The 21,630-nt window shown below is 34.7% G+C and overlaps 1 non-coding gene across 1 annotated transcript; it reads left to right on the top strand.

The window, feature by feature from the left end:
* The first annotated feature begins 10,334 nt into the window (after nucleotides 1-10,334).
* LOC133828262 (small nucleolar RNA R71) lies at nucleotides 10,335-10,441 on the top strand. Its single transcript, XR_009890890.1, has one exon. It is a non-coding gene; the product is annotated as a small nucleolar RNA R71 (small nucleolar RNA).
* The last annotated feature ends 11,189 nt before the right edge of the window (nucleotides 10,442-21,630 follow it).

The raw sequence follows: 21,630 nt of genomic DNA, 5'->3' as shown, positions 1-21,630 counted from the left end.
CAAAGGATCAGATGACATATATAGGAGTTCATAGCAACCTCATGATTAAGATTATCGTTTGATGTGTTTGATTAATACTATGAAATGGTGTTTAAACAAGTATTAACTAAACACATCTAGTCGAGTTCTACATACTCTCAGCATGCAAAGTACCTCCACTAAAGATTCCTACTACACTAGTAACCCAAATCTAGGTCACATGTATTCACAATACTAGTGGTCGTACTATCAGTAATTAGTCTAAAGATTTCATAACTTTATTTTACTACAACCTATTTAAGTTTATTATCTTAATCTCGATCTTGATCTTCCCATACCAATATGAGACTAAGATCACATAGATGAACTTTGGAATTTCCTGGTATTCACTTAATATTATCATATAATATCTGACATAGTCTATATATAATAATTCAATTCAATTATTTATTTCATTTAAAACATTCGTCAACTACAATTGCTTTAAGGGCACTATTCCCAACAATCTCTCTGTAACGACCCCAAATTCGCTAATGAGGCTCAAGGGCCTTTATTAGTGTGCCGGGAGGGCATAATTGGGTTAAATGTGATTTGAATGATTTTATTGATTTAAATGCATAATTATATGATTAATAATGCTTGTAAGACTATATTGATGTTAATGTGATATATATATGGTATTGTGAGAACCACATTATTATGTGGGTAGGTTCGCAGAGCACGACTCGAGGCGATCCTAGGGCTAGATAGCAGGAAAAGTCACAATGGGGCTTAGCAGTTGACTTTGGATAAGTCAGGGGTATTTTAGGTATCGGGTAGTTATTTAGACTATTGGGTTATGAAAAATAAATATATGGGGATATATTTGAGGTTAGGAAGTCTAAGCGGGAATATTGGGGAATTTTACCGTTTTTCCCTCAGGGACGTTTCCGACACCCGAGCCTCGGGATTGACTTAACGGGATAAGGATAGGATAAAATTAAAGGAAAACAGTTGAACAAAATTAAACCGACTTTTCTTTCTCAGCCTATTTTCTCTCTTCTCTCTCAAGGAAAAACACAAGCTAACACAGAGAAATTTGCAGGATTGGAGCTGGAATTCAGTGAATTGAAGAGAGGATTTTGAGGTTTAACTCAAGGATTACCCAAGCAATTTAACCAGTACTAAGGTAAGAAGTGATTCCTTTCCTTTTGGTTAGAAAATTCTAAGTTCTTGTTGGGTGTTGAGATGGTTGCAATTTTGATGTTTAAGGTTAAATTTAAGCTGGAAGCTTGGGATTTAGCTGGGAACTTACTTGGATTCTGCTTAGAGAAGGAGTTCAGCTAAAGAGGTAAGCTATAATTCATGATTTAGAAGCTTAAATTCGAGTTTTGCATGGCTGGTTGGGTGTTTTGAAGTTCTTGAGTTTCAGGAATTGAAAAGAGATTTTAATGTGTGTTAGGGTGGGTTTTTCTATTGAATTATGTTGCTAAAGTCATCTTAAAAGTGTTGGGAGTGGTTGTTATTGGAATAGGGAGATTTGGGATGATTTTGGGTAAGGTTAAAGGGTTGGAAATGGTGGAATTTCTGGGCTCGATGGGAAGGGCCGCGGCTCTGTTCTAGAGCGTTGCGGCCCTAGGGTGAAGATGAGCCAAGAGGGCTCGGCCAGGGGTGAGCACCACGGCGCCCAAAGCAAGGGCCGCAGCGCGTGTCTTCTTCCAGGGAGGCCTTAGGTTTTGTTTTAGGGCAGGGCTGCAGCTAGGCTTCAAGGGCCGCAGCCCTTAGATGCATACTTGAACGTTTAGGGTTTTAAAGCACGGGAATCTAGCCTAGAGTGCTCGGGATCGATTTCACCACCATGCTTGGTGGAATTTGGTTTCCCGGAAGTTAGTTTTGTATCTGGAAACCCTTATCTGAATATTAATGGAACCCTATATCTTGGTTGTGACTAGGTGTTAAGGCTAGGGCTCGAGAACGGGTCGTGCTTGAGAAGCGCTGCTCGTAATCAGTAACCGCAAAGATCAAAGGTAAGAAAACTGCACCTGGTTGTATATCTGTAATGGGACTAAGGGTTCCCTATTGTGTATGCTTGAAAGGATGGTATTATTCCATGCAAACTAATCAGTGAACCAACGACCAAAGAGTGCCAAGGGTTACACTAGCGCACAGGGCGCGGCTTGGCCACTGGTAGCCGAGGACAGCTTAATATGCACTGAGCTCGGTTTAAGCGGGCTGGAGTCAGTGGGGGTAAACAGAGGGTGCAGCCTAAGTTGTCGGCCCTGATTATTATGTGTTATGGATGTTATGAGACTTGAGTGTTATAAGTGATTAATTGCATCCTTGATTCTGAATATATGTTGAATGGTTAATGTGGATTATTTGAAGAAAGACTATGCTTAGTGAATTTACTATTTGTTATTATTGCTTGTGTTGCACATTATGTTTTCTTGCTGGGCCTTGGCTCACGGGTACTACGTGGTACAGGTAAAGGCAAAGGAAAACTCGATCAACCCTGATTTGGAGAGCTCTGCGAGCGGGATGTACATGACCAGCTGCTCAGCCGTCACGGTTGAGGTTTTAGGCAGGGACGCGAGACCCAGAAATGTTCATTTTGCCTTAGTATGGCTGACAGCTATCTGTATTTTGGAGAGTCTGTAATCCAACTTTTAAACTCTGCTTCTTATGGGATCCCATGTATATAACTGTTTGATTATATAAAATGTAACTTGTGAGACCAAAACCTTTTTAACCCTAGCTTATACATGTTTAGTGACACATTTTTAAATTAATGACTTGATTAGCAAGTCTTGCACCTTTAAAAGTACACAGTGTAGCGGTCTTGGCTATCCAGGGCGTTACAACTTGGTATCAGAGCGTCCTAGGTTTAAGGGTTCCTGAAGACAAGTTGGACATGCATTCGCTGCTAAAGACAAGCTTAAATCAGGGTTCGGTAATGTGTATATGTGCTTATATGCTTATATGTCTGAAATGAGTTATGAATGTTGTTATTGACTGGATTAATAGGAAGCATGAGATACTGATAGGGCCTGGCCCTTGACTGTTGTGTGAGAACATTGAGGCATGTTTATTAGCATCGCCGTGCATGTAAATGAATATTTGGATGATTAATTGTATATTGTGCATGGATGAATGTCTGTTTCATAGCTATTGTGTAATGAGATTAGAGGCGTGCTTATTAGTAGCCGGTGCATGTGGATGGATGCCTATATGTTAATTGTTTGTGATTGGTTATGTTCCATTGGTGGATTTTGGAGAAGTTTTTACCCTATCATCATGGTCTGACTGCCGAGTCGTTGATTGCAGATTGACTTGGATAGCTATGCGTCCAAGAAAATCCACGCGGCTAGCCGGCACTAGGTCTGGGACCGGGGGTGATGACCAGGGCCAGATTCCTCTGCCAGTCCCTGAGAACTGGCAGCAGCTTATGGCAGATATGCAGGCTCGATTACAGAGTCAGGATGAACAGATTTGCCTACTGCGCCAACAAGCTCCGTCAGTGAGCGCTGCCCCTATTGTACCACCTACGGTGTTACCGGTTGTTCAGTCTGGGGAGGTTGGGAACAGGTGGGAGTCGTTATATGAACGGTTCAGGAAGTAGCAACCTCCAATCTTTGAAGGTGGGCCAGACCCACTGAAGGCTGAGCAGTGGCTGACTATGATTACAACTATACTGGATTTTATGAGGATAGAGGGGCATGACAGAGTGGCTTGTGCCACATATATGTTGAGAGAAGATGCTCGCATCTGGTGGGAAGTGGCATCGCAGACCAGGGATGTTACCGCTTTGAGTTGGGAAGGCTTCAGAGATTTGTTCAGTCAGAAATATTACAATGTTGCCGTCAGGGCAGCAAAAGTCAATGAGTTTTTGGGTTTGGTTCAGGGCAATATGACTGTTACTGAATATGCCCTAAAATTTGATAGGCTTGCCAAGTTTGCACCAGATCTTGTGCCTACTGATGCTGCTAGGCAAGATTGATTTATCAGGGGGCTTAATGCTATGATAGGCCGGGATGTCAGGATCACAATGGTACCTGGAGGAACAACTTATGCCCAGGCCATTGAGAAGGCTCTTACCGCTGAGGAAGCGGAGAACAAGATATGGAGGGAAAGTGCAGTGAGGCGTGAGGGTCGTAGAGTGGTGCCACCTTATTCAGGGACAGGTAGGGGTGGAGGCCCCAGTGACTTCAAGAGAAAGGCTCCTGACACTTCGACCACTACTGGTCCTGATAGGAGGGGTCGGGGTGGTCAGGGTGGCCGTCAGGGTGGCGGCAAGGCATGGCGAACCTATCTGGAGTGCCCGAGGTGTAGAAGACGCCATCTAGGTGAGTGTCGGGCCAAGGCTTGCTTTGTGTGAGGAATAGTAGGGCATCTCAAGAAAGACTGCCCAACAGTGAAGAAAGGTGAAGCAGGGAAGATGGATAACTTGACTCCAGCGCGAGTATTCACCTTGACTCAGGCAGAGGCCGAGGTTAGTCCCTCGGTAGTGACAGGTCAACTTTCTAGCGCTGGCTATCCTTTTACATTACACTCCAAATTAATGTTTTCTTATCATTGTATATTTTTTTTTTTTTTTTTTTTCTACTTTTCTCTTCTTTCTAAAAAAATATATTTTCTTCATTGTTGACACAACTTATCATACATAACCTCCCATCACAAATCAAACACAATTACTCCAAAATATCGTTCCTATACTCATGGTACATTCAAGGGAAAGGAAAATAATAATTCGGTTCTCAGGTTATAATGTTAAAGCAAATGTCAATCAATAAAAAAATTCAATTTAGGCTCAAAAATGGGTAACTAATGATTTAATACATCAAGGTTGGCTTGAAAGGCTCAAACAGTCCAAAAAAATTGCCTAAATCATTTTTTTAAGCATGCATGATCTAGGATTTCGCCTCAAAAAGCAAGCAAACAAGTTCTAGGATAAATCAATTTCAATCTTCCCTTCCTATTTTAGATTTAGCAAGCATAAATTTTATTCAATCACATAAAATTTATCAAAATCATGATTAAGCTCTCAATTATTTAAGTGTTTAAGAAAAATAGAACAAAATATTCAACCAAGCACATGGATTTTTTCACAGTTTTATTCCCATTCAATTTACATAGGTCATCATTCAATCATATTATCATTGGCTAATCATTTTCAACTTGATTCAACTGACACCCTAAACAATCTTAAACAAAACACAACTTAGACATAATCAACACAAAACAAGATAACACAGACACAACAAACAACAATAAATCTCTTCCCCCAAACTTACCCTAAACATTGTCCCCAATGTTTGTTTTTTTTAAAAAAAAATAAAAAAAATTTAAAGAAAAAGAGACTTACCATAAACATTCAAAATGGTGGAGGCGGCGATGGTTGATACGGAAAAAATTGAGATGGTAGTGGGAATGGAGCTACGTCTTCATTGTTTTGAAGAGACCACCGATTTACCAACGCATTGAGCTGGTCCACGTGAGCGATTTGATACTCACTTTGCTGCGCCAAATATTGCTGCATATGCTGATTTTGAGCAATATGATAATTTTTCTGTTTAACCCAATAGTGGAATTGATTCTGCATCATCTGCATATATGGATCAAAAGTACCAGCTTCAGGTAGAACAGGCGACTGTACAACTGGTACCTCATGTGTAGGCTCCTCAGGAAGAGTACCCTCCAAGTCTGCTTCATTATCCTCATCTTCGACATCATTTATTCGTTGTCTTTTATCAGTGGCATGCGGTCGAGGTGGTGGTGCTTCTAAGGACGGTGGTTCATAATTAAGCACTCTATTTTTAGAAATTGCCGACATAGGCTTCCGAACAATGTCACTTCCAAACATAACTACTCCGTATGTACGACATAAATCAGTGATTAACGAGCCATGTCCTAATCCTGCCGTAGTGGTCAACATACTAATATCTTTCATACTTTTTCTAATAATGCGGCCTACATCAATAGCCATCCCAGTCATAATGGCGTACACCAATAACAACCTCTCCTTATTGATATCCGACATGTGAGTAGTCGGCATTAGCCGTGCACTCACAAAATGCACCCAAGCCCGAGCCACATGATTCAATTGATAACGCCAAAAATATTTTGGAACACCACCAAAAGAAATAAAACGAGCTCCTGGTATACTCAAGGTTTCAACCACCTCTATTCAATTAATACCATCCCCATGAGCCCATTGATGATACTCATCATCCTCTTGGTCACACGTTGGCATGTTGTACAACACAACAATAGTATCTATACCAACAGGAACTTGGACACCTCTCACAAATACTTCCGTATTTATCATCTCCACATAATTGGCATAAAATTCTAAAACCACCGAAAAATTTGCATGACTTACATCCTCCGCAGCAGACATAGCCCAACCCCTTCGTTGAATTTCTCCACGAATATCTTCATAAGTAGAAATTTCACAGGGTGTTTCAGTATACTCAAAACCTCTCTCACTTATCACCTTCCTCTTACGTATCCTTTGGTACCGATCAAAAGCTGCCTTACTTACAAATTTCGTAGCATCATATTGTAGTGGTTGTTCAGGTTCCTTAGAGGAAGATGGCCTATTTGTGTTCCTAGAGGATGATGCCCTAGAAGGATTTCTTTTAGGCCCCATAATATTCCACTAAAATTTTGACAGCACCTCCCCTGTATTTCAATATTCCCCCAAACTTCCCAATGGGTTTTCAAAGAATTCTAATAAAAATTCACTACAATGCTTCACAATCCCCACAATAATCCATTCACAATGTCTTCAATATACTGAAATCACCCAAAAGAAATTCAAATATTTGGAGAAACACTTACTTGACTGTGATATACTCCTCTTGAACCCTTTAATTGCACCAAGTAATCATGAAATCACCATTTGAACTCCAATGGATAGAATTTGAAAAATAAGGGTTTGAAGATTTTTGGGAATTAGGGAATTCAATAACAGAATAAGAAATGGGAAGGAAAAAGAAATGTTTGGAGGAATATATATATATTGATTCAAGGTGTAATAGAAAATTGGAGAGAAAATTTCTGGGTTAAAAGACAGAAAAGCTAGAGAGAAAATTTTTGGATTTTTTCAAAATGGAGAGAAATGACAAAAATGGAAGAGGGGAAACCCTCTTAAAACTTCGAACTCCACACGTGCCGCGACACACTCCTTCATGTGTCGCGGCCCATATAATTTTGTTTCTCTGAGATCCCAATGAGACGTCGCGGCCCTTCCCATATGCGCCGTGGTGCTTGTTGCATGCCGAGCCGCCCTCTCTGGTTTTGTCAAAGGCCGCGGCCCTTGCTCCATCCACCGCAGCCCTCTCTTCAGGCTTCAACATTTTCATCATTTTTATTTTATTTTATTTTTCAATAATTTTCACAATTTCCACGGTTCTATTACATTTAAAAAATACTTAAAAATAAAAACTAAAAGAAAATAATATGTCCAACCACTACTAAAAAAAAATTAAAATTAAAATTGTTCATAAACTTTAAAATTTAAATCAAATGAAAATTAAAAATAATGAGATGCCTCTCAACTACGCTGTCGTTAACATCATTTAGCCGGACGCTGCTTTATCTTCAGATCAAATTGGTTCCACCCCGACCACGGACTTGCATTTTTCCACGGAACCCTCCAAGTAATGCTTCAATCTCTGACCATTCACCTTAAAATGTCCCGTCTTTTCACTATGAACTTGCACTACTCCATAAGGAAGTGATACAACTACCGTGTACGGTCCTGACCATCATGACTTCAATTTACCAGGAAAAAGTTTAAGTCTGGAATTAAATAGCAAGACTTTATCCCCTGGTTGAAAATCCTTCCTCAATATTCACTTATCATGAAAAGCCTTCGACTTCTCCTTATACATCTTCGCATTCTCATAAGCTTCATTTCGAAATTCTTCAAGCTCATTTAACTCCATAAGCCTATTTCGCCCCGCCATGAAGAGATCAACATTTAACTTTTTCACTGTCCAATAAGCTCTATGCTCCAGTTCCACCGGTAGATGACAAGCTTTACCAAACACCAATCGATAGGGTGACATACCAATCGGAGTTTTGAATGCAGTGCGATAATCTATACATATCCTCCAACCCCTCACAGTCCTAGTTGGAATCAATTCATTACTTTCATTCTTCACCACAGTCATACCCCCTTTCTTAGGTACTACTTGCACTGGACTCACCTAAACACTATCAGAGATAGGGTAAATCACTCCAGCATCTAACCATTTCAAAATCTCTTTCCTCACCACTTCTTTCATTGTTGGATTAAGTCTTCGTTGAGCATCAATAGTCGGTCTCGCCTCATCTTCCATAAGAATTCTATGCATAACTGTCGATGGGCTAATTCCTCTTATATCAGCCAGAGTCCACCCTATAGAAGTTTTATGAGCTCTTAACACCCTCAACAACTTCTCCTCCTCTACTTCTAAAAGAAATGATGAAACTATAACTGAAAGAGTCTCTTTTTCCCCAAGATAAGCATACCGGAGATGGTCCGATAACACTTTCAATTCTAAAACAGGTGGCTTTAGAATCCATGGTAATGGTCTTTCTGGTCCTGCACCCAATTCTTCAAACTTCTTATGCTTCCACGGCTCAGCTGATTTTATCCACTTCAAATAACTCATCGCTTCTTCATTTTCCTCACCATCTACATCCTCAACTGTAAGACTTAATTCAAGAGGATCCTCACTTAATTTTTTTCTCCCACTACTTCTTCGACCACATCAACTGAGAAACAACTATCACTTGCTTTAGGATAAGTCATAGCCTTAAACACATTAAATACTACTTCTTCCCCTTGAACTCTCAGCTTTAACTCTCCTTTTTTCACATCTAGTAATGCTTGCCCAGTTGCTAAGAATGGTCTCCCCAAAACAATAGGAACATTCTCATCCTCCTCCATATCAAGAACTATAAAATCAGCTGGAAATATAAACTTATCCACCTTTACCAATACATCTTCTATAATACCACGTGGATGCTTCACAGATCTATCAGCCAGCTGCAATGTTACTGTGGTTGGCCTAGCTTCCCCCAAACCAAGCCTACGGAATACTGACAAAGGCATTAAATTAATACTCGCTCCCAAATCAGAAAGTGCATGCTTACATTCAAACTCCCCAATCGTGCATGGAATTGTAAAACTCCCTGGATCTCGTAACTTTTGAGGAAGCTTTCTTTGCAAAATCACACAACATTCTTCTGTTAACGCCACTGTTTCATAGTCACCCATCTTTCTCTTATTAGAGAGAATCTCCTTCATAAACTTTACATAGTTGGGCATCTATTCGAATGCTTCTGCGAACAGTATATTTATATGTAGCTTCTTGAACACCTCTAAAAACTTTGCAAACTGTTTATATAAATTATGCTTACGAAGTCTTTGTGGATATGGAATTCTAACATGATGCTCAATATTCACAGGTGGGGTCTCCTCTTCTTTCTTAAGGTCTTCAGTAACCTTTTCATCATTCAACTTCTTTTCTTCTTCTTCTTCTGGCTGATTCTTCTTTAGCCCTTCATATCTCGTTCCACTTCTCAAAGTAATAGCTTGGAACTGTTCTTTAGTATTAACTTCTGTAGTGCTAGGAAAATTTCCTTGAGCTCTATTAGTCATTAAAGTAGCCAATTGCCCTATTTGAGTCTCCAAACTTCTTATGGATGCCCTGGTTTCAGTCATGAATTTGTTAAGTACATCAGGTTGGGTTTCAGCTAGTTTCATTGCCATTTGGGGAGGTGGTCTATTTTGTGGTTGATAATAGCCAGGTGGAGGATTTTGGTGTGCATATTGTTGTGGATAAGGTGGCCTATTTTGGGTAGTTTGATATGGTGGTTGAGGTGGAAGAAAAGGTTGGAGAGTGTTTTGGTTGTTAGACCAGGAAAATTTTGGATGGTCTTTCCAAGCTAGGGTATAGGTCTTGGAATTGGGGTTATTAGGTTGTCTCAGAAAATTTCCTATAGCTTGTACTTCTTCCATGGGCATATTATTCATATCTATAGCAGGGCATTGGTTTGGTTGATGGTTTGTACCACACACTTCACAAAGGTTTTGAACTTGCATAGCTTGAGATGGGAGTGTAGTCTTTTGTAATTTCTTTGTCAATGCTGCAACTTGAGCTGTAAGAATGGATATAGCATCCAATTCCATCATTCCAGCCATCTTCTTTGGTTGTCCCCTTTCATTTGGCCATTGGTAATTATTCATCGACATCTCCTCTAATAGCTCATATGCCTCATTAGCAATTTTACTCATAAAGGCACCTCCCGCTGCAGCATCTATAATTGTTCTAATTGTTCCATTCAACCCATTATAAAAATTATGCACCAGCATCCACTTTTCTATTCCATGGTGTGGACACTTCCTTAACAACTCCTTAAAGCGCTCCCAAGAATCATACAGTGACTCTCCATCCAACTGATAAAAGTTATTAATCTCGCCTCTTAACTTTGCAGCCTTTGCTGGAGGAAAGAATTTGGCAAGGAATTTCTGAGCTAACTCCTCCCACGTAGTGATAGAATTTGCCTGTAAAGATATCAGCCAACTCTTCACCCTATCCCTCAATGAAAAGGGGAATAACCCCAGTCTTATAGCATCATCACTCACCCCATTTATCTTGAACGTTGCACATAACTCCAAAACATTAACTATGTGTAAATTGGGGTCCTCCATTGGCATCCTCAAAACTGAACAGTTGACTGAACCATCTGAAGGATTGCAGGCTTAATCTCAAAATTGTTGGGAGCAATTGTTGGAGGTCTGATGCATGAATGCACTCCTGTAACAGTAGGAAGTACATAATCTCTCAAAGTTCTTGGTCCTTGCTCCCTTGGAATTTCCGCAGCCCCTTGACCATTATTAGCACCGTTTCCCAAATTGTCAACCATGGTAAATTCCAATTTCCTTTTTATTTTCCAGTTCTGTCTGCACGTTCTTTCAATTTTCTGATCTATTGGTATAATCTCCTTTTGTCTATTGCTTCGCATATACCAACAAGTCCTGAAACACAAAAGAACCTTGATCCGAATAAATGTTAAAAAAACAAATCAAATTAGAACAAAAATTAACTTTATTGATATTAATAAAACCAGTCCCCGGCAACGGCGCCAAAAACTTGATCTCTTTAAAATTAGCACGCAAGTATACGTGGTCCAATCAAGTAATATACGATAAGTAAAGTGTTGATCCCACGAAGACTGATATTAATTACCAATAATTAACTTCTAATTTTCATTGATTTAAATAATAATTTCAGAATTATGAATAAAATAATTATTACTAAAATTAAGAAAACTATTAAGCACTAGAGAAATTCAGAGATAAAAATTTGATTTAATTCAATGGATGTAAAAGTTAGGGCTTTAGTTTCATCAACCATCCACTTATGATTTCTAACCAATTCTCAATATTTCTTAATTCTATTGTGATAGCAGATTACAATTATATATTATAGTCTTACTAGGATCTATAATTCTCTACAACATATTATTTCCTACATCTCTGTGGTAAATCAGGCTTTAAACACATAATCCCTAAACTACACAATTCATAGAAATACTTTCATCTAATATAAAATTGCGATTATCTACGCATAGCATAATTAGCCTTCTCTTTTCAGAGCATAGGTTAAAATCATATAAACATGTAAATGGTGATCAAACATTCACAAGCATTAAGCATAAGATAAATAATCCACAGCATGAGAAAGAAATTCAGAAAAATTGCAAGAAATCAAAATCTTCAAGAAGAATCCATTAACACCCTAATAACAAGATTAGTTCAAAACAAACATAATGGAATCAATCAAATTAAATATAAACATAAACTCAAGAATAGAGAAATAAAGAAGAGATCAAGAAATCAAACTCTCAGATCTTCAATGTTCTCCTAAGTCTCTAATAATTTCTTCACATCCAAAAATTAATGAAAAAATCCCCTAATTGACTCTTAAAAACGTATTTAAATAGAAACCCTAAAATGTTTTTTCCAAATAAATGACGATTTCGCCCTTCTGATAGCATCGAAAAAAATACACGCACCGCGGCCTTGGCATTTAAGCACTGCGGCGTGCCTCTCTCAATTTGCGCACTAAGCTCTCTGACTTCAACAAGCGTCGCGACCCTTCCCACATGCGTCGCGGCCCTTGAAAATCCCAGAAAATGGCTCTCTCTGTTTTTTCCTTACGCTGCAGCTCTTCATGTAAGCGCCGCAGCCCTTCATATTGGCCCCAAAAGCTTATTCCAAAACTCCAAAATGAACAATTCTCTCTGCAAATGAATCCTCAACTGTCTTCTTGTCAACTTTTAGCATAAATTTCCCAAATTGTGCTGATTTTTCATTCATTTCCCCAACTTCATGTTTCCTTATTCATATTCCTGCAAACATACCAAAACAAGCATAATATCGCATAACATTCCACCAAAATGACTCAAACTTACCCTAAGCACATGTTAAAACTATGCTAAAAACGGACTCATCAAGAACAATCTTGGCTTTGCTAAATCTAATATTTATAAATGTTCAGGTAACTATTTCTTTTCTATTGACGATCTCTCTACATCATTCTCAATGATTAGAACGTCAATATTTAGAACAAGAATCACAACAAAATCTTTCTGTTCGAGATCTTCAAACGATTTTGTCATGTCAGCCATTCCAGTAAAGACTACTTAGTATTTTCATTTAAATTAATCTCATAATCCATGCATAAATTAGTGAATAAGAGTATGTAAATAGATTCAAGTTTGGATACAGTAGAAGACATTTATTCAAGTAATAAATTCTTCGTTCTGTTCATAGCCTTAGGCTATTAACCTAACTTTGAAATGTCTGTACTTTCCTCTGTTCTCCCCTTCATCTTGAATATCCTGTTCCAAACTAAAGTTCAATGGACTTTAGCTAGATGTTCAAGAATCCATATGACATAGAATTCCAAATTCCATTTCTAGATTCATGGTGTTTCGACCATTGTTTTCTGTAGAAACTTTTTCGTTTCATATACTAGTATGTGAATGAAGTATAGTTAGATCATGTTGCACACAATTTAACTATCTTTATATTTGTAATGGAGTAGTTACTATCTAACGCTCCCACTACAACAATGCTTTACAGAATTTGTGATATTCTTTGGTTTTATCATTGTTAATTATCAGTAACTCGCTTACTTTACTTGTAGTCATTATTTCTAATACAACATAGCTAGAAAATATAGTGATTATAATAATCATGCTTCATTAAAGTAGCATTTAAAGAGATACAAACTCTTTTGTAATCTCTTATGATTATTAAATTGTTTCACTAAAATGACTTTATGGAAAATTTTCAATTTATTCACATAACCACTTGTGAACCCCAACTTCTAAGTCTTTGATGTTGTACAATCAAACATGTACAGAGTATACCAAGTGTTCAAATTATAGAAATAATAAAGGCGATAATTATTGCTCATTACCTATTTAATCTTATCCAATATGATTATATTCCATTTCCAAAATACTAATTTTGCTTAGCATTCTAGTTGTATGTGAATTGGGTTTGAATTCCAAGTTCACATGCAAACTACTTTAATTCCAAATTCGAGTTTAGAATTCCTTTTGATAAGATCAAACAAGTCTCTAAGTGACTTTACTTTGAATGTTGGATAAAAAATTCTAGAAATTTTCTCTACATTTGATCAAAGTTAAACATAGCATAAATAAATGCCAAACCATGTTAACTTACTATTTATTATTATTTTAGCTTTGAACATTAAAATGTTCAACATACATCTCTATGTATCAGCTAAACGATTATGTGATTTTTGGGCCTTTATAAGAGAAAGGTCTTTTGGTTAACTTTAATTAACAGACTATATATACAGGGAGAGAACCATTGAATGGTTACAATAAAAGACTGTCTTTTATTTGTTTTATGTGTCTAATTAATTACAAGTCCATCTCAAAAATAATTCACATATATGTTTCATTTAATTGCGGTTGGAATAAGATGTCTTTTTAAATCTTTGATTTGTACAATAATGAATAATGAATAATTATCATTTATACTCATTGATGAAATAGGTAGAACAAGTATATTTCAAAAATAATAATTGACTTTATTATTCAAAAGAAATATTAAACTTGTTCATTCATCAAATAAGGAATCTAAAAACATAGTTTCTAGAAAGAATTATAGAACTAATTTAAAGAAAATGAAAAACTAATTTCCATGTCAGTTATCTCTTGGTCTACCAATCTGCAATTCTTTTCTTATTTTTTCTTTCGCATTCTTTTCTTTTCTTGAATAATGTGTTCCTCAAAATAAGACAAAAATACGGTGGCATAAAAATTTGAATCAACTATTAAAACATATTAAAAAGAGATGAGCAAATCATATTTACCATTTCTTCTTACAAACTTCTTAAGTGATCAAAAGAATCTCTTTTGATCATTTCCCATATCTCGTATGTAGATCTGAGGTTCACATATCTCAATTTACGATCGTCTGGCAAAGTCTTTAGTATGCAATGACAAGCCAAATAATCAGATCTCATCTAATTCACATATTTTTTGTGACTATCATAATCAGATAAAGTTGATGGCTCATCTGGAGGAACATTAATGATCGAATCATAAACCTTTAGTTCATCTAGAATTATGTGTATGTTTATGTACCAAGCATCTAGATTGTTGAAGTCTAAATGAAAAGTACTTAGGAAGCCATCACGAGGATTAAATGGTTCTTTCTCATTTTGAAGTTCTTGATCAGGATTTATAGGATTAATCATTGTTACTTGAAATAAATAAATAAAATATAATGAATTAAAACATATAATAACTATCAGATTTTATTTGGAAAATTAAATAAGATGCATGAATGCAACATATAAAAACACATAAAAATATATACTAATCCACGATAAATTAATTGGAAAAGTTAATGGACCGCCAAAGGGTAGGTCAGACTAACTCCAAATTAATTTTGAGACAAATCTCAATTTCATAAGTGAAAACTTAATAACGTCTTTTTCTCTTTTGACTTATAAACTACCGCTAGTTTGGCCAAGATGCTAGTTGTGCTCGAAAGCCTAGATACACCTTTGGAGTGTAACCCATTATTTTCAATCAATGACTTAACTCAAGAGTGTGCCTTAGGGTCAGTCAAACTTGAAATATATCAGTAATTATATTCTCATAAGAGAAGTCAACCTAGAGATAAAATAAATATATTAAGAAGCATTTCCTTAAGGAGGCCGCAAACGGAGGTGACACGAGGCCCTTCCTATGCCTCTCGGTGCTCAACCAAAAATGGAGACCATGGGATTTATTGTCATAACTCCCTCTCCCACTCACAATTTTGGAAAATTGTGTTTTTCACAAAATCAATATTTTTTAATTTAGTTGTAAAAATAAATTAATTATTTTTACCAAATGATATTCTATGAATTACTAATCTAATTAAGCAAAACCAAAAACAAAATTGTGCCCTTAATTCTAATTCTAATTTTGCTTTAACTAAGAGAATGTCATTTTTATTTTAATAAAATATTTTTCATTAAAACAAAAAATTAAACAACTTTAATTTTGATTTACCATCTTAACTAATTAAGACTAAATTTATTATTATATGAATTATCACATATAAACATATAACAAAAAATATATATATAGGACGTTCCTAATAGCATGTTTCCACACGAACGTAATGCATGCTAGTTGCATACTGTGTAGGTATATGAATGACATGTTATAATGCATGAAAAAATATTAAACATTTTAATCACATTCAAACATTTATAATAAATAAATAAAATAAAAGCGGGTATGGTAACTTTTGGGTATTTCTAGAAAAAAATTACAACACTTGCAAAAATATACATGAAAAATGTAACTTAGACTAATTAAGGCATGATAAAGAACACTTTGAGCTTGAACCTTGAGATGTAGTCTTGTTGAGCCAATGCCACCATTTTTCCATATCTATTTTGAATTATACAATTTTTTAATTATTTTAAACAAACTTTTAAAATAATTAAACTTTGGGTTTTAACACCCAAAAGTTTCTAAGGCCCAATTTGAATCTGGGTAGTTTAATTCAAAAATAAAATTAAACAATTTAATTTTAATAAATTAAAATTCAAGATAATTTTAATTTTTTATATTTTAATTGTTAAAACAATTTTAATTATGTAAGATAACAATTAAAATATTTTTAATTAAAGTAAATAATCACCATTATTTCAATTAAAGAAATTTATAAATTAAAACCATTTTAATTCAATTTCAGTTTTTTAATTAAATGAATAATTAAAAATATAATTATGGTAACAACATACAAGGTGTTGTACCAAGGGGCGGTGGCAGCAAGTGGTTCGGTTCAGAGTGGGGTGGCCCGTGGCTGAGGTGTGCAGTGTCACGGGCCGGCTATTTGGGTACCCCAAGTAGACGGAACGTGCGGCACTTGCAGACACTTCAAGCTAGCAAATCAGCCTACAACACACACCTGCAGGCAAACAAACTCAGTGGTTAGCCACATACACATCTCGGATATGCAACGGGCAATAACGAAGTATGAGCAAGCACAAAGAAAGTCATTCCTTAGAACGTCCACACAACACAAAGCACACAACAAGGCAAGTGGCACGCAATGTCCCAACGAAGATAACAAACAAGTAACACATAGGCAACAAGAGAGCATACAAGGACAAGTATGGGTAAACATCATTTTATTAATATATAGCCTTGAAAGGGCAAGGGAAGCTTTGGCCCCTATCTGCTGATGGCCATGGTGCTTCCCTAAGTCACCAGGTCACCTCCTCCTAAGGAGCCTTCTAGGGATACAAGGTCTTCCCAGTAACATATATGATTTTTGTCTGGGAGACATATGCATAATTACAAAACTGCCACTACCCTATGCCATGAGGTTGCTTGGTGCAAGACTTGACTAATGATCAAGCACCAATGCATGCTCACTTACAAAATGGCCCCATGTGGGTGTGTCAAAGGGGCAGCACGCCACACGCAGGAGGCACGGCTGGGCAGCAAGGAGGCATGCATAAGATTGTAGCTGAGGCGCAAGGGCATGACGTGCACGGGCTGGTGCGCAGGTGTGGACTAGGCAATAGGCATAGTGCCTAGCAGCAAGTAGGCTCGAGCTCGAGCTCGGTCTCAGGGTCAGGCTCCCAACATAATTTTTACCCATAATTTTTAAACAAAAAAATTACAAAATTCCTATGCCCCAAAATGGCTTACACATTTCACCTAAAAATTTTAAGAACAATTCCGAAACCCAAAAATACCATAATAAACAACCCTTGAGAATCTATCATCATTAAAATAAACATACATCCATTCAAATATATATCACATATAATATAAATATGCATATAACCCCACACAATAATTAATAATATGTATAGATTAATGACCTATTCTGGTACAAATTTTAGAAAATATTCAGAGCATGCAGCGAAAACTTTGCGTGGTGGGCCCATTGTGTTGATTTATTAGAAACAACAACAATATAAAAATGTTATTCATTAATTATATAAACAATTTATATGACCAAGAAAATAATGCAGAAACATTAACATACAATATTATTAATCATGCAACAAATATATATAATATATTTATATATAACATTTAAACACAAAAAATCAAGAACATAAACTTTTACCTCTTGAAGCCTATCAAGTGTCCTTGAGTATTTTCGTATTATTAATGATCTTCCTATCCAAAGCTTTTGCATTCATACCACAATCTTCCTGAGTCTTCTCTACACCTCAAGATGTGTGTGGGCACATGGAGAACATGGGTTTGCAATTTTAGGAATCACAAGTATTTCTCAACACATGAGAACTTGGATTATGGTATGAGAATGACTAGAATAAAGATGAAGAAATAAAGACTTTTTGTCTGACAAAAAGCTCTTAATGTTTTGTGTTTTCTATTGTGTTGTGTCTTATTATTTTTCTCTTCTTCTCCTATATCACATATATAGATATTTATATTACCTTATTATTCCTAATAATAATAGTAATATAATTATAATATCATAATGGTGAAGTGAATTGATTTAGGTAAATATCTAACTTGCCAAATTTGAATAATCGTTTTCAAATTATTAAATAATTAAATAAATAAAATAAAACTATACAGATACAATATCTGTATATGTGGTACATGCATGGCACAGTTCTTGGACTATGTCAGGCATACACTGCTATTCTCTTTTTAGGGATTTTGCATTTTTTTTTATTTAATTAAAATCAATCTCCCACAAAATAAGGTGTTAATCTTTTTAAGGAAAATATGATAACCATATTTCAAAATTTAAATTTAAATTCTAAATTCTAAATTCTACTTGATGATCATCATTATCATCATCCTTTAAAATTAAATAAATCAAAAAACTATTTTTTGACTTACCATGTTTATTTTTTCCCACTCAAATAAAATAATTAATTTAAAAAATTTATTTATTTATATGAAATTTGACATTTACATATTTAAATTAATAAATATATTTTTGAAAATTAATAATTAATTATTCAACCTCAATTATCATATAATTTCATACTTAACCTGAAGGATAAAATTCTTCTCAAATTCTCAAATTACAGTTATACCCTTGTATCAAGTCTTACCTTGATATGGTATTGATAGAGTCACCATGGGGGCCTACGAACCTATAATATCAAGCTCCAATAAATATTACATTATTAATCAAAGCTCTTTGATTAAATAATCATATTTATTAATCTCATGATTAGTCCACTACAAATTTTAGATTGAACTCTTGATAATTATAGACATGTATTTACTTAGTACTTTATTAAAGAATAAAGTGTCCATTGATATAACCATTACATACAGTGTTAATCCTCTATTAATGGTTCATAATTAAAAGGGAATAAAATTACCATTTAAACCGTTTATCTATATCTTGTTCCTAGAGTACCATTGACTTTACAAGTGAAGGTTGTGTTACAACAAGTTTGCAACGTGAGCGCTCATAACCTTTTCAGTTCCAAAAGCCAACCCAATAGGGAACCATTATACGATCTATAAGAAGGTATAGATTCCATATCTATTAAAATACGTCCCTAGCCATATACATCATTGAGTCCCCAAAACAATTGCGCTTAGTCTGATCATTCTGACAAGCCTTAACGCATGAATCAAAGGATTATATGACATATATAGGAGTTCAAAGAAACCTTAGGATTAAGATTATCCTGTATATGATCATCGTTTGATGTGTTTGATTAATACTATCAAATGATGTTTAAACAAGTATTAACTAATCACATCTGGTCCAATTCTACATACTCTCAGCATGCAAAGTACCTCCACTAAAGTGTCCTACTACACTAGTAACCCCAATCTAGGTTACATGTATTCATAATACTAGTGGACCATACTATCAGTAATTAATCTAAAGATTCCATAACTTTATTTTACTACGAACCATTTAAGTTTATTATCTTAATCTCTATCCTCTAATACCAATATGAGATTAAGACCACATATATAAAATTTGGAATTTTCTGATATTCAATTAATATTATCATATAATATCGAGCATAGTCTATATACATAATAATTCAATTCAATTATTTATTTCATTTAAAATATTTGTCAGCTACAATTGCTTTAGGGGAACTATTCCCAATAGTTCTTAAATTAGATCTAGAGATGCTTGTAGTAGGTCGTGGTTTTGTTCCTGGTTGAAATGTTAGGATTAATGCTCTTAAAGCATAAAATGACATTTTATTGGTTTTAAATAAAAGTACAAATTTATTATATTTGAATGTTATAATTATTGTTTGAATTAATTATATAATAATAACAAGAAAATTCCATATTCATTCATGAGGATATGATCTTGTATTAATACAAGAGAATTAAGATAATATATAATGAATAAAATAGTCAGTAACATATTATAGTAAGGAATCTTTAATGAATGGTTACTAGTATTGTTTTCTAAACATACGAGATGCAAGTAATCTAGATTTATATAAGACAGGACCGATGAGAATTAATTATCTTTATAAACTTTTCGTTTGACGTAAAGATTTAATTCTTATCATAATAGATGATCATTTGTAGATCAGTCTAAATCCTGAGTATTCATGAACTCTTGTTTATGTTTATTGGATCTTTTGATTCACTCGTTAAGGTATCGTAGAATAATGAGGCTAATGACTTTTGTTTTGGAGATTCAATATCATGGATGGCTGGGAACATGAATTACAATATCAGAATCCATGCTTTCCTAACGGATCGAATATTGGTTTCGTTAAGGGTTGATTCTGGAACTTAATAGTTATTGAGCACAAATCTATAATTATTTATAGATTAATTATTTTCTAGGGAACTAATGGTACTTAAGGATCTAGAGGTAATTAGAATGGTAAAATGGTAATTTTGACCAGCTCTAATTAACGAACCAATAATGGAGGACATAACTACATATATTGATTATATCAATGGACTACTAGAGAAAACTCTGTAAATATAATTCTATAAATACTTAGAGTGCAATTCCATATTTATAGTGGAGTAATCATAGAATTAATAAATAAGATTATTAGATTAAAGAGTTTAATTAATAATCTGGTTTATTGGAGATTCGTATTATAGGTACATGGTCCCCAGATCACCTCTATCCTACACTCTCAAGTGTAAGGATGTCAAAAGAAATATTTGTAAAGAGAAATGACTAAATTGCAAAGGAATTAATTTTCCAGGGAAAGGAAATAATTATGTGTTAATTATGGGTAATTGATCAATTGTGAATTAATTAATTATTTAACTATATAGTTTTTATTTTGAAAACTATAGGTTAAAATTAATATTAATCTTGTTTGGATTAATATAAAGAGAGAGAATAATAAATATCTTATTTATAATATGATATTTATTTATTTAATTTAAAACTGATATTTTAAGATAAAGTTAATTTTGAATTAACTCATATTTATGTTGGGATAAATATATTGTCTTAAAAGTTGATTAAATAAACAAATATGAAAATTAGGGAAACCCTAATAGGGTTGGGTGACACACACCGTATAGTACAGTGTGTGGCGCCTAGCATCAAGGATTTTTATCCTTGGGATTTGAATTTTGAATTACAAATAAGTTTGTTTAATTAGTTATTTAACTATCCTTTTAAATATGATTTAAATAAATAATTAAATGAAAATATCTAATCAGTTTTAATTTGAATTATATTTTAATTAAATAAATATTATTTAGTTAGATTAAATATCTTTATAAGTTTGAGAGTATGTGACTTTCATAAGATGAGTTTTTTGATTATTTTTTAACAATAAAAAGACACTCTCTCTCTAAAGCGATAGTTTTCTCAAAACCTGATAACTATTCTAAACCTTGTTTCTGTTAAAAACTCTCTAGTTCTCATTTGTTGATGTTGCGATATTTTCTTATGATATTTAATGTGCAAGTGTACACAATCGCATGCAAGTAATATAATAGTAAGTATTTTAATATAGTCTCCTCAGGGATTGTTTAAGCAAGATATTGTAAAGACCAAAACCCAACAATTTGGAATAAAAATAAGCAATAAGGTTTGATTGAACTAAAATTAAAAACAAAATATAAATAAGTAAACTAAACAACCAAAACCAA

The sequence above is a fragment of the Humulus lupulus genome, chromosome 3 (assembly GCF_963169125.1).
Source record: "Humulus lupulus chromosome 3, drHumLupu1.1, whole genome shotgun sequence".
NCBI classification, from domain to species: Eukaryota; Viridiplantae; Streptophyta; class Magnoliopsida; order Rosales; family Cannabaceae; genus Humulus; species Humulus lupulus.
The sequence above is the reverse complement of the archived record's forward strand: the minus strand, read 5'-3'. Positions and strand labels throughout refer to the sequence as shown.